Source organism: Rhinopithecus roxellana, chromosome 8 (assembly GCF_007565055.1).
Source record: "Rhinopithecus roxellana isolate Shanxi Qingling chromosome 8, ASM756505v1, whole genome shotgun sequence".
In the NCBI taxonomy this organism is placed as follows: Eukaryota; Metazoa; Chordata; class Mammalia; order Primates; family Cercopithecidae; genus Rhinopithecus; species Rhinopithecus roxellana.
The window spans coordinates 118,742,173-118,755,602 of record NC_044556.1 but is presented as its reverse complement, the minus strand read 5'-3'; positions in this window follow the sequence as shown (position 1 = coordinate 118,755,602).

The window sequence follows — 13,430 nt, the reverse complement described above, 5'->3', positions numbered from 1 at the left end:
TAATATATTGTTGTTAATTGTAGTCATCCTATAGTGGTATAGCACACTAGAACCTATTCCTCCTATGTGGCTGTAACTTTGTATCCTTTAACACATTTCTCCCTAACTCCCCCTTCCGCCTACCCTTCCCAGCCTCTAGTATCCTGCGTTCTACTTTTTATTTCCATGATTAACTTCTTTTAGCTTTCACATATGAAAGAACATGAGGAGTTTAACTTTCTATACCTGTCTTATTTCACTTAACATAATGTCATCCAGTTATATCCATATTGCCATGAATGGATTTTATTCCTTTTTGTGGCAGAATGGTTTTTCACTGTGTATATATGCCACATTTGCTTTATCCATTCATTTGTTGTTGGACACCTAGGCTGGTTCCATATCTTGGCTATTATGAATAGTGCTGCAATAAACATGGGAGTGCAGATGTTTCTTTGATATAATAATTTCCTGTTCTTTGAATAAATTCCCAGTAGTGAGATTGTTGAATGACATGGCCATTCTAGTTGTAATTTTTTTTGAAGAACCTTCATATTATTCTCCATAGTGCCCACTTTAAAATATACTATTCAGTGTTATTAATTACAATCACAATATCGTTCATTCATCACCATTATCTATTTACAAAGTGTCTTACTCAACTGTTGTATCCTTATAACAGTGTATATCACAAGTGTTCTTTTAATCAATATTTATTGAATGAATTTCAGCATTCATACATGAATTAATCCAACAGTCTAGACACTGACTATAAATACAAAGCAATTAAGATTTTCTTTGCTGCTATGCAAACAAGGAAAGAGAATAGAGGCTGTAAAATTGAAATGAGATGTAGATAGTAGGGGTGGCTATGTCAAAGGAAATAGCTTTAGAAAGAGAAGCTGTGCTAATGAGGAATCATAAGGCATGGTTTTGGTGAAGAAGCCACATGACAGAACTCAATGAGTTCCACAAGTGGGTGACAGAGTCCCGTCCCAATAGGCAGCTTTCAATGGAGGCAGGCCTGACGACCCTTTGCAGATGAGTTTGACTCGTGAGGTGTCCAAGAAATACTCAAAATATTTTTGACATTTAATAAGCCTTTTTTTCCTCCTCCTAAGAGGAGGGCAGGCTGGTCCTATTACTATCTTTGGGTGTAGAAAATAAATGGACAGTAATAACTCCTCTTTGTGCTTCATTCACATGCAATCATCAGGGCAGCAGGCATAGAATGAAGGTCAGTGTTGACTGGAAGTCACAGTGAGAGGACAGTTCTATAGGTTGAAATGGGAGAAGAGGCAGAATAACAACCAGAAATTGTAGGTCATGTGGAAAAATCAACAAAGGTTGCTTTTATTCTGGTGATATTTTCCAATTATGTTAAGCGCACTGTCTAACTTGCTAACATCCCCCTTGCTTCCCACTGCACTATAAGGAACTAATTATCTGACTATGCGGTCAACCAGGAGACCTGGTGTGGCCCAGCCCAGAGGCTGAGGAAAAACGGCCCGCAAACCATTCCTTACAATGGAATACATTAGAAAGGGTCAGAAGATACAGTCGTAAGGCCCTTCTCAGCCACCTACTGGTTCTATGACTTTTTGGGGATTCATATGTTTATATTCATGCAGATTTATATCACCCTTATAGTAATTATTATAAAACAAGCTTAATACGTTATTGTCTAGTTTTTTCTCCTCCTTTAAATAACTGCTTGGTCCACTCCTGACCTAAACAAACAAATCTAAAAAGAGCTTACAACATCCCCCTCAGTGGGTACGAGTGTGAATATTTTGTATAGGAAATAGATTCATGGTTAACTTTAGCCCACATGAAAGCTCTTCCCACTGTTGGAAGAGAAAAACAGATTTTCACTCAATGTCTTCTCAATTGCTAGGTTCTCTTCTTCATGGGAAAACACCCCACAATTATGGTAGTTGCTGCCAAGAGAATAATGGTAACTAAGAGAAAAGAAACAGTTATCATGGAGTTTGTCCAGAAATCCATCTCTATTATGTAACAGCAAATGATACAATTGATTCCCTCAAACTTGGGTCAGGAGACTTTTTTGGTAAAATGCAGCCAATCCACAGATTCTTTCTCCTTGTGTATTTCCCTACACCTGTTCCAAACTAATCTGCATACCTGTGTACTTAAGAGAACCTGGATCAGGATCCAGAATCCCCCAAAATGTTTTATTTTATTTTATTTTATTTTTATTATACTTTAAGTTCTAGGGTACATGTGCATAACGTGCAGGTTTGTTACATATGTAAACTTGTGCCATGTTGGTGTGCTGCACCCATCAACTCATCAGCACCCATCAATTCGTCATTTACATCAGGTATAACACCCAATGCAATCCCTCCCCCCTCCCCCCTCCCCATGATAGGCCCCGATGTGTGATGTTCCCCTTCCCGAGTCCAAGTGATCTCATTGTTCAGTTCCCACCTATGAGTGAGAACATGCAGTGTTTGGTTTTCTGTTCTTGTGATAGTTTGCTAAGAATGATGGTTTCCAGCTGCATCCATGTCCCTAAAAAGGACGCAAACTCATCCTTTTTTATGGCTGCAGAATATTCCATGGTGTATATGTGCCACATTTTCTTAATCCAGTCTGTCACAGATGGACATTTGGGTTGATTCCAAATCTTTGCTATTGTGAATAGTGCCGCAATAAACATACATGTGCATGTGTCTTTATAGCAGCATGATTTATAATCCTTTGGGTATATACCCAGTAGTGGGATGGCTGGGTCATATGGTACATCTAGTTCTAGATCCTTGAGGAATCGCCATACTGTTTTCCATAATGGTTGAACTAGTTTACAATCCCACCAACAGTGTAAAAGTGTTCCTATTTCTCCACATCCTCTCCAGCACCTGTTGTTTCCTGACTTTTTAATGATTGCCATTCTGACTGGTGTGAGATGGTATCTCATTGTGGTTTTGATTTGCATCTCTCTGATGGCGAGTGATGATGAGCATTTTTTCATGTGTCTGTTGGCTGTATGAATGTCTTCTTTTGAGAAATGTCTGTTCATATCCTTTGCCCACTTTTTGATGGGGTTGTTTGTTTTTTTCTTGTATATTTGTTTGAGTTCTTTGTAGATTCTGGATATTAGCCCTTTGTCAGATGAGTAGATTGCAAAAATGTTCTCCCATTCTGTAGGTTGCCTGTTCACTCTGATGGTAGTTTCTTTTGCTGTGCAGAAGCTCTTCAGTTTAATGAGATCCCATTTGTCAATTTTGGCTTTTGCTGCCGTTGCTTTTGGTGTTTTAGACATGAAGTCCTTGCCCATGCCTATGTCCTGAATGGTAGGTACTACCTAGGTTTTCTTCTAGGGTTTTTATGGTATTGGGTCTAACATTTAAGTCTCTAATCCATCTTGAATTAATTTTCGTATAAGGAGTAAGGAAAGGATCCAGTTTCAGCTTTCTACTTATGGCTAGCCAATTTTCCCAGCACCGTTTATGAAATAGGGAATCCTTTCCCCATTTCTTGTTTCTCTCAGGTTTGTCAAAGATGAGATGGCTGTAGATGTGTGGTATTATTTCTGAGGACTCTGTTCTGTTCCATTGGTCTATATCTCTGTTTTGGTACCAGTACCATGCTGTTTTGGTTACTGTAGCCTTGTAGTATAGTTTGAAGTCAGGTAGCGTGATGCCTCCAGCTTTGTTCTTATGACATAGGATTGTCTTGGCAATGCGGGCTCTTTTTTGGTTCCATATGAACTTTAAAGCCGTTTTTTCCAATTCTGTGAAGAAACTCATTGGTAGCTTGATGCGGATGGCATTGAATCTATAAATAACCTTGGGCAGTATGGCCATTTTCACGATATTGATTCTTCCTATCCATGAGCATGGTATGTTCTTCCATTTGTTTGTGTCCTCCTTGATTTCACTGAGCAGTGGTTTGTAGTTCTCCATGAAGAGGTCCTTTACATCCCTTGTAAGTTGGATTCCTAGGTATTTTATTCTCTTTGAAGCAATTGTGAATGGAAGTTCATTCATGATTTGGCTCTCTGTTTGTCTGTTACAGGTGTATAAGAATGCTTGTGATTTTTGCACATTAATTTTGTGTCCTGAGACTTTGCTGAAGTTGCTTATCAGCTTAAGGAGATTTTGGGCTGAGACAATGGGGTTTTCTAAATATACAATCATGTCATCTGCAAACAGGGACAATTTGACTTCTTCTTTTCCTAACTGGATACCTTTTATTTCTTTCTCTTGCCTGAATGCCCTAGCCAGAACTTCCAACAATATGTTGAATAGGAGTGGTGAGAGTGGGCATCCCTGTCTTGTGCCAGTTTTCAAAGGGAATTTTTCCAGTTTTTGCCCATTCAGTATGATATTGGCTGTGGGTTTGTCATAAATAGCTCTTATTATTTTGAGGTATGTTCCATCAGTACCGAATTTATTGAGCGTTTTTAGCATGAAGGGCTGTTGAATTTTGTCAAAAGTCTTTTCTGCATCTATTGAGATAATCTTGTGGTTCTCGTCTTTGGTTCTGTTTATATGCTGGATTATGTTTATTGATTTGCGAATGTTGAACCAGCCTTGCAACCCAGGGATGAGGCCCACTTGATCATGGTGGATAAGCTTTTTGATGTGCTGCTGAATCCGGTTTGCCAGTATTTTATTGAGGATTTTTGCATCGATGTTTATCAGGGATATTGGTCTAAAATTCTCTTTTTGTTGTGTCTCTGCCAGGCTTTGGTATCAGGATGATGTTGGCCTCATAAAATGAGTTAGGGAGGATTCCCTCTTTTTCAATTGATTGGAATAGTTTCAGAAGGAGTGGTACCAGCTCCTCCTTGTACCTCTGGTAGAATTCAGCTGTGAATCCATCTGGTCCTGGACTTTTTTTGGTGGGTAGGCTATTAATTATTGCCTCAATTTCAGAGCCTGCTATTGGTCTATTCAGGGATTCAACTTCTTCCTGGTTTAGTCTTGGAAGAGTGTAAGTGTCCAGGAAATTATCCATTTCTTCTAGATTTTCTAGTTGATTTGCGTAGAGGTGTTTATAGTATTCTCTGATGGTAGTTTGTATTTCTGTGGGGTCTGTGGTGATATCCCCTTTATCATTTTTTATTGCGTCTATTTGATTCTTCTCTCTTTTCTTCTTTATTAGTCTTGCTAGCGGTCTGTCAATTTTGTTGATTTTTTCAAAAAATCAGCTCCTGGATTCATTGATTTTTTTGGAGGGTTTTTTGTGTCTCTATCTCCTTCAGTTCTGCTCTGATCTTAGTTATTTCTTGCCTTCTGCTAGCTTTTGAATGTGTTTGCTCTTGCTTCTCCAGTTCTTTTCATTGTGATGTTAGAGTGTCAATTTTAGATCTTTCCTGCTTTCTCTTGTGGGCATTTAGTGCTATAAATTTCCCTCTACACACTGCTTTAAATGTGTCCCAGAGATTCTGGTATGTTGTATCTTTGTTCTCATTGGTTTCAAAGAACATCTTTATTTCTGCCTTCATTTCGTTATGTACCCAGTAGTCATTCAGGAGCAGGTTGTTCAGTTTCCATGTAGTTGAGTGGTTTTGATTGAGTTTCTTAGTCCTGAGTTCTAGTTTGATTGCACTGTGGTCTGAGAGACAGTTTGTTATAATTTCTGTTCTTGTACATTTGCTGAGGAGTGCTTTACTTCCAATTATGTGGTCAATTTTGGAATAAGTGCGATATGGTGCTGAGAAGAATGTATATTGTTGATTTGGGGTGGAGAGTTCTATAGATGTCTATTAGGTCCGCTTGGTGCAGAGATGAGTTCAATTCCTGGATATCCTTGTTAACTTTCTGTCTCGTTGATCTGTCTAATGTTGACAGTGGAGTGTTGAAGTCTCCCATTATTATTGTATGGGAGTCTAAGACTCTTTGTAAGTCTCTAAGGACTTGCTTTATGAATTTGGGTGCTCCTGTATTGGGTGCATATATATTTAGGATAGTTAGCTCTTCCTGTTGAATTGATCCCTTTACCATTATGTAATGGCCTTCTTTGTCTCTTTTGATCTTTGATGGTTTAAAGTCCGTTTTATCAGAGACTAGGATTGCAACCCCTGCTTTTTTTTGTTCTCCATTTGCTTGGTAGATCTTCCTCCATCCCTTTATTTTGAGCCTATGTATGTCTCTGCATGTGAGATGGGTCTCCTGAATACTGCAGACTGATGGGTCTTGACTCTTTATCCAGTTTGCCAGTCTGTGTCTTTTAATTGGAGCATTCAGTCCATTAACATTTAAGGTTAATATGGTTATGTGTGAACTTGATCCTGCCATTATGATATTAACTGGTTATTTTGCTCGTTAGTTGATGCAGTTTCTTCCTAGCCTCGATGGTCCTTTACATTTTGGCATGTTTTTGCAATGGCTGGTACCGGTTGTTCCTTTCCATGTTTAGGGCTTCCTTCAGGGTCTCTTGTAAGGCAGGCCTGGTGGTGACAAAATCTCTAAGCATTTGCTTATCTGTAAAGGATTTTATTTCTCCTTCACTGATGAAACTTAGTTTGGCTGGATATGAAATTCTGGGTTTAAAATTCTTTTCTTTAAGAACATTGAATATTGGCCCCCACTCTCTTCTGGCTTGTAGAGTTTCTGCCGAGAGGTCTGCTGTTAGTCTGATGGGCTTCCCTTTGTGGGTAACCCAACCTTTCTCTCTGGCTGCCCTTAAGATTTTTTCCTTCATTTCAACTTTGGTGAATCTGACAATTATGTGTCTTGGAGTTGCTCTTCTCGAGGAGTATCTTTGTGGCGTTCTCTGTATTTCCTGAATTTGAATGTTGGCCTGCCCTACTAGGTTGGGGAAGTTCTCCTGGATGATATCCTGAAGAGTGTTTTCCAACTTGGTTCCATTTTCCCCCTCACTTTCAGGCACCCCAATCAGACGTAGATTTGGTCTTTTTACATAATCCCATACTTCTTGTAGGCTTTGTTCATTTCTTTTTCTTCTTTTTTCTTTTGGTTTCTCTTCTCGCTTCATTTCATTCATTTTTAGTTTCTTTGCACTGGGTACGTAATTCCTCCTTTAGCTCTGAGAAGCTTGATGGACTGAAGCCTTCTTCTCTCATTTCGTCAAAGTCATTCTCTGACCAGCTTTGATCCATTGATGGCGATGAGCTGCACTCCTTTGCAGGGGGAGATGTGCTCTTATTTCTTGAATTTCCAGCTTTTCTGCCCTGCTTCTTCCCCATCTTCGTGGTTTTATCTGCCTCTGGTCTTTGATAATGGTGACGTACTGATGGGGTTTTGGTATAGGTGTTCTTCCTGTTTGATAGTTTTCCTTCTAATAGTCAGGACCCTCAGCTATAGGTCTGTTGGAGATTGCTTGAGGTCCACTCCAGACCCTGTTTGCCTGGTTATCACCAGCAGAGGTTGCAGAAGATAGAATATTGCTGAACAGCGAGTGTACCTGTCTGATTCTTACTTTGGAAACTTCCTCTCAGGGGTGTACTCCACCCTGTGAGGTGTGGGGTGTCAGACTGCCCCTAGTGGGGGATGTCTCCCAGTTAGGCTACAACCTCCGTGTTGGGAGATCCACTGCTCTCTTCAAAGCTGTCAGACAGAGTCATTCGCGTCTGCACAGGCCTCTGCTGCTTCCGCTTTTGTTGTTTAGCTGTGCCCTGTCCCCAGAGGTGGAGTCTACAGAGACAGGCAGGTTTCCTTGAGCTGCTGTGAGCTCCACCCAGTTCGAGCTTCCCAGAGGCTTTGTTTACCTACTTAAGCCTCAGCAATGGCGGGCACCCCTCACCCAGTCTGCTGCTGCCGTTTCGGTTAGATTGCAGACTGCTGTGCTAGCAATGAGGGAGGCTCCGTGGCCGTGGGACCCTCCCGGCCAGATGTGGGTATAATCTCCTGGTGTGCTCGTTTGCTTAAAACGCAGTATTGGGGTGGGAATTACCCAATTTTCCAGGTGTTGTGTGTCTCAGTTCCCCTGGCTAGGAAAAGGGATTCCCTTCCCCCTTGCGCTTCCCAGGTGAGGCAATATCTCGCCCTGCTTCAGCTCTCGCTGGTTGGGCTGCAGCAGCTGACCAGCACCAATTGTCCGGCACTCCCCAGTGAGATGACCCCAGTACCTCAGTTGAAAATGTGGAAATCACTGGTCTTCTGTGTCGCTCGCGCTGGGAGTTGGAGACTGGAGCTGTTCCTATTCGGCCATCTTGCTCCGCCCCCCAAAATGTTAAATAATATATTATATGTACACACATATATATAGCTTAAATATATGTAGTTATATATTTAAATATATATATCAGCTTAAATATATATAGAGAGAGCTATTATGTATATATATAGAGACAGCCATATATATATGTACATATATATATTAGCATAAGGTTACTAAAAATATATTTAATCCAAATGTTATTTATAAATTTAAAATCCAGTGTCTATAGGCATTTGAAAATGCCCTATAAACATACACAAAGGCAATTTATAGTTCATCTAGTACTATATGGTTTTAATCCCTAAAATGATCCTCAAGAGGAAGACCCAGGGACACTCAAAGCAAGATTGGCTTAGGGTCAGGGTTTATGTTAGGTACACATTGGTGGAGAGTTCATGGATCTTCCTTTGAAATTCTACCTTTATCTCCTTTTAAAAAGTCAACTAATTTGTTATTACTCATGAAAACTTTTCTACAGATTATTTTTTCACAGAAAAATAGAATGGTGGGACCTGAGAAAGAGAAAGAAAAAAGAGAGAGTGGAAAGTTACCAAGAGCAGGAATTTTTGGAAGGCAGAGGATGAGAAAGGTGTGGGCCAGGGCAGGGCAGGTAAGTGGTGACACTAAGGAGGAATTGGCAGCTTGGGTGCACAATAAAGTTTAATGGGAAGGGTTTCCCAAATAAATTTCACTGCAGGGTCTGGTCCAAGACCAGCTCTGGCTCTCATCACCTTTTCTCTAGCATGCTTTCACTCTGCAGCCCTCTGCTCCCAGCCCCCTACACTAGTTTCTCTCTTGAGCTTTATCTGCTCAGTGATGACCTCTGATCTGTTCTGCCAATAGTTATCCCAGACTCTTTCTGTCTCTCTGCAGAGAGAAGGTGTGGGTGGACAAAGTGAAGCAGAGCCCTGACCTCAGACCAGCTGGCTGAGCTGTCTTGGCTTGCGTTTGCTATTCCAGCATTTGTGGAGTTTGAAAGCTGCATGCTTGGAGTGTGGAGAGCTGAATCTTGCACCACAGTCTCCCTGTGGGCTCTGGAGTGAGCGCTTTTAGCAGCTAGGGAAGGTGGACACAGAAAGGGAGGGGAAGAAGAGGAGTAAAGAGTATTTGTGTAGTGTGATCTGAGGGACAGTCAATAGCTCTCTCTCCTCACAATCATAAATGAAAAGTATCATTCCCAAGAGGCACCATGGTGTTAAAAATGCAACTATCAGAAATACACTCAGTTCAGTAAAGCATTGCTCTCTCCCCTTGATTCTTATCTTCCCTTTTCAATATAAATATCCTCAGGAAGGATCATAACTGAGTCACTGACACTTTAGTATACATAATCAGAAAACATTCTTCAGTACCAGGAGAATTTAGATGATCACTGTAGCTACTGGGTTGAGATGCTTTTGGGAAGAAATTGATGAAGGAGGATAAGAAGAAAAGCACAGCACAGAAAAGGCAGAAAGGGATGTCAAGACAGTCTTCACTGACTTAGCAGGACCTCCAGGCCCACCCCAAAGTCACGCTACAAAGATCTCTTCCTCTCATCTTCAGTGGCACATGTTATGGGGCCATTCAATCTCAGTAAGTGGGTGCATGAATGTCTGTTTAGTAAGTATTCTGTATTCTAATATATACTAACTATGTAGTAAGTATGCTAGAAATCTGTCTTGTTACAAATATGATTTTACCTGCGATCCTGTGGAGGGGTGATCAGAGAAAATAAGAGTTTAGAAAGTACCTTTCATCTCACTCCCGAAACTACTACAAACTACTAATTTTCTTCTCTAGGTATCGAACTGATACATTTTATTTCTCCCAGAAAAGATTAAAATTGTATCCACAGAGGCAACCTCAAAACAGAGTTAATTGTTGTTCTGGAAGCAGGTTGGTACATTTTTTAAGATTGTAGGACAAAGTCAAGTATGAAGTTTCTCCTGGTCTATTCCAAGATACAAAATATGAATCAATTTTGGAACAATCCACTTGCCTGCAGCCACAGACAGAAAATAATCTTTCCAAAGAAAATGAAGGGGGAAGGTGCGTAGAACTTGGGTGATGCAGCAGAAGAAACAGAAAGCCTGTGAGTATGGGCAGGAGCATTCCAGAGTCACCAGAAGTGGAACATGCAGTTCTCCCTGCTGATTGCTTATTAGTTTCACCCAAGATTCATTCTCGCTCTGACACCTTCAGGAAATTCATAGATCAATCTATTCTTTTTTTAATTTGATGCTGCCATAAAAGCACTGTATAGTACTACAAAGGGACAAACAGCTTCCTCCATAATATCCTTGCAAAAAAGAGAGCTCCAAAGGAATCCTTGAGGGACCCAGGTGACCTAGTCTGTGTTCATTTCTACTCCACATTCAAGTCACATAGCTCTGGCATCCTTATGGATGACTATTTTGTTTAGAAATAAAACCCTGTGCTCTGAAATTTCTTAACTCTGAAAATAGTGACATGATCGTTTCCCAAAACCTCTTGAGCCTGTAATCCATCAGTTATACTTGCAGGCTTGGACTTACATAATTTGAAGGAGAGTGGGTCTTTCCCAAATATGTTACTGAAATGGAAATCCCACAAATGAGAATAGATTCTAATTCATCTCTTCTCAAGTCATAATTTAGATTGGGAATGGGCACTTTTTCTGTAATGAGCCACACAGTAAATATTTTAGGTTTTGCAGGCCAAATGGTCTCTGTTGCAAGTACTCAACTCTGCCCTTGTACCATGAAAGCAGTCACAGATAGTGCGTAAACAGATGGGTGTGCCTATGTTCTAAAAAGCTTTATGAAAGCAAGTAACAAGCAGGATTTTCCCAGGCCATTGCTGAGCCCTGCTCCAGATCACTCTTTGCAACACCCACTTTCTTTTATTTTTCTGTGCTACCTATTGCCACTATCTGAGAGTTCTGAAAGTTTGTAAATTTACCTCAATTGTCTATGCATTGGTGTGATTTTCTCAAAATTGCAGTATTAACTTGTGCTTTTCAATTTCTTTTATCATATCTTTATAGATTAAAAAATATATAATAAATTCTACCTGGCTACATGCTAATTATTTTTCTGAACACATGAGCATATTTCTATGTAGCTGTAATTTGTACGTGTATTCTATTTTTCTATTTTGTGATTTATACTTAAAATTCTTTGTAGAGACATTGTTATGTATTGATATATTCTGCTTACATATTATAAAAGATTTTACAGTGTTTCATTACATTTATAATGCTGACTTGCTAAGTATTCTCCTACTGTTAAATATTTGAATTTTTCCATTTTTTTCCCATGAGCTAAATAGGGCTACTATAAAAAATCTTTGTACGAGTGACACACAAGAAGGTTAAAATCCAAATGTAAAAGCTGACTCGCTGCAAGCTCTACTAATAATTGTGTTTGAAACATGGTAATGTTACATACTCAAAAACATAGCCAGATAATTTTTTAAATTGTAAATTCGTTAGATTGTTCTACCACAACATCACATGATCTCTCAGAAGACTATCCTATACAACTTTTACTGAGATATGGGATTTAATCTTAATTTTTTTAATATTCTGTAGTTCCCTACGAATATTACATATTTCCTCTCCGATTTGATGATGTATCTCAATAGTACTATACAAGTCAGCTGTGCTGATGGCTTAAATATTTCAATCTATATTCAAACACCGTACTTTAGTATCTAAATCAGATAGTTTCATTAACATTGCCAACAGTCTCATAATTAACGTCCAGATACTGTCATACTCAAGCTCAATAGTTTCTTTTTCCCAATGGGAGAGAGTTGAATTTTGAGATTGGTAGTGACTTTTCCTTAGTTCGGAGCTCAGGTATTGCTTGGTATTTCCAGAGCCAGCAGTAGATTCTTGCCTTTTAGGCCTACGGGCCATTGACGTATAAAGTAGCAGAGAGGGCTGGGTGGGGACATTGTAAGGAACCATTCTGAGGCTTTTTATTTTTTTGCCAAGAAAGGGCTTGCTCAGATGCCTTTCACCAAGTCATCTACTTAAAATGATTGAGGCGACTGGGTACCCTAATATACCAATTCATAACTTTTTAAAAATCTATTTGCATCTTCAGATCTTCAGGTGCCTAAGCCAGCAAGAGGGATACCTTTATAGAGAAAGGACATGTTGTCTAGATCTCTGCTTCTCAATTATCACTGATAAAGAACCTTTTTTTTTTTTAATTTTCAAAATGTCACCCACCACTACTTTCATAAAATACAATAAAAATAATTATCAAAAAAAATCAGACATGCAAGATACCAGCCCCGAATTTCATATTTATAACTAGAGATCATTTTAAATTTTTATTATAATTAATATAAATATATTTATTATATATTTATTACATACTTCCTTTGGATGTTATATTACATTAGCATTAAATGAATATAATCAGAACAAACAGCATAGGTAAAAATATTAAGACTGTCACTTTTTAATTGAAACGGTCATGTTTTTCATTTTTTATTGAAAGCTTGTGTATGCATAAATAATATAGATTTTACCTAGCCCATGGTGAACAGGTTTGAGGCCTACACTTTTAGTACCACCAGTGTGGAAGGCCTGGCCAAAGCTTTAGCTCCAAAAATACCTGGTCTTTTCTCAGTCTCTTACTATCTGTGTGACTTTGTGACAATTGGCTTTTTTTTTTTTTGAGACAGAGTCTTACTCTGTCACCTGGGCTGGAATGCAGTGGCATGATCTTGGCTCACTGCAAGCTCTGCCTCCCGGGTTCACGCCATTCTCCTGCCTCAGCCTCCTGACTAGCTGGGACTACAGGCGCCTGCAACCATGCCCAGCTAATTTTAGTATTTTTAGTAGAGACAGGGTTTCACCGTGTTAGCCAGGATGGTCTCGATCTCCTGATCTTGTGATCTGCCTGCCTCGGCCTCTCAGAGTGCTGGGATTACAGGCGTGAGCCACTGCACCCGGCCTTTTCTTTTTTTTTAAATATATACTTTAAGTTCTGGGGTACATGTGCAGAATGTGCAGGTTTGTTACAAGGGTATACACTTGCCATGGTGGTTTGCCACACCCATCAACCTGTCATCTACATTAGGTATTTCTCCTAATGCTATCCCTCCTCCAGTTCCCTACCCCCAACAGGCCCCAGTGTGTGATGCCCCCACCCCCATGTCCATGTGTTCTCATTGTTCAATCCCACTTATAAGTAAGAACATGCAGTGTTTGGTTTTCTGTTCTTGTGTTAGTTTGCTGAGAATGATGGTTTCCAGTGTCATCCATGTCCCTGCAAAGGACATGAACTCATCCTTTTTTAGGCTGCATACTATTCCAT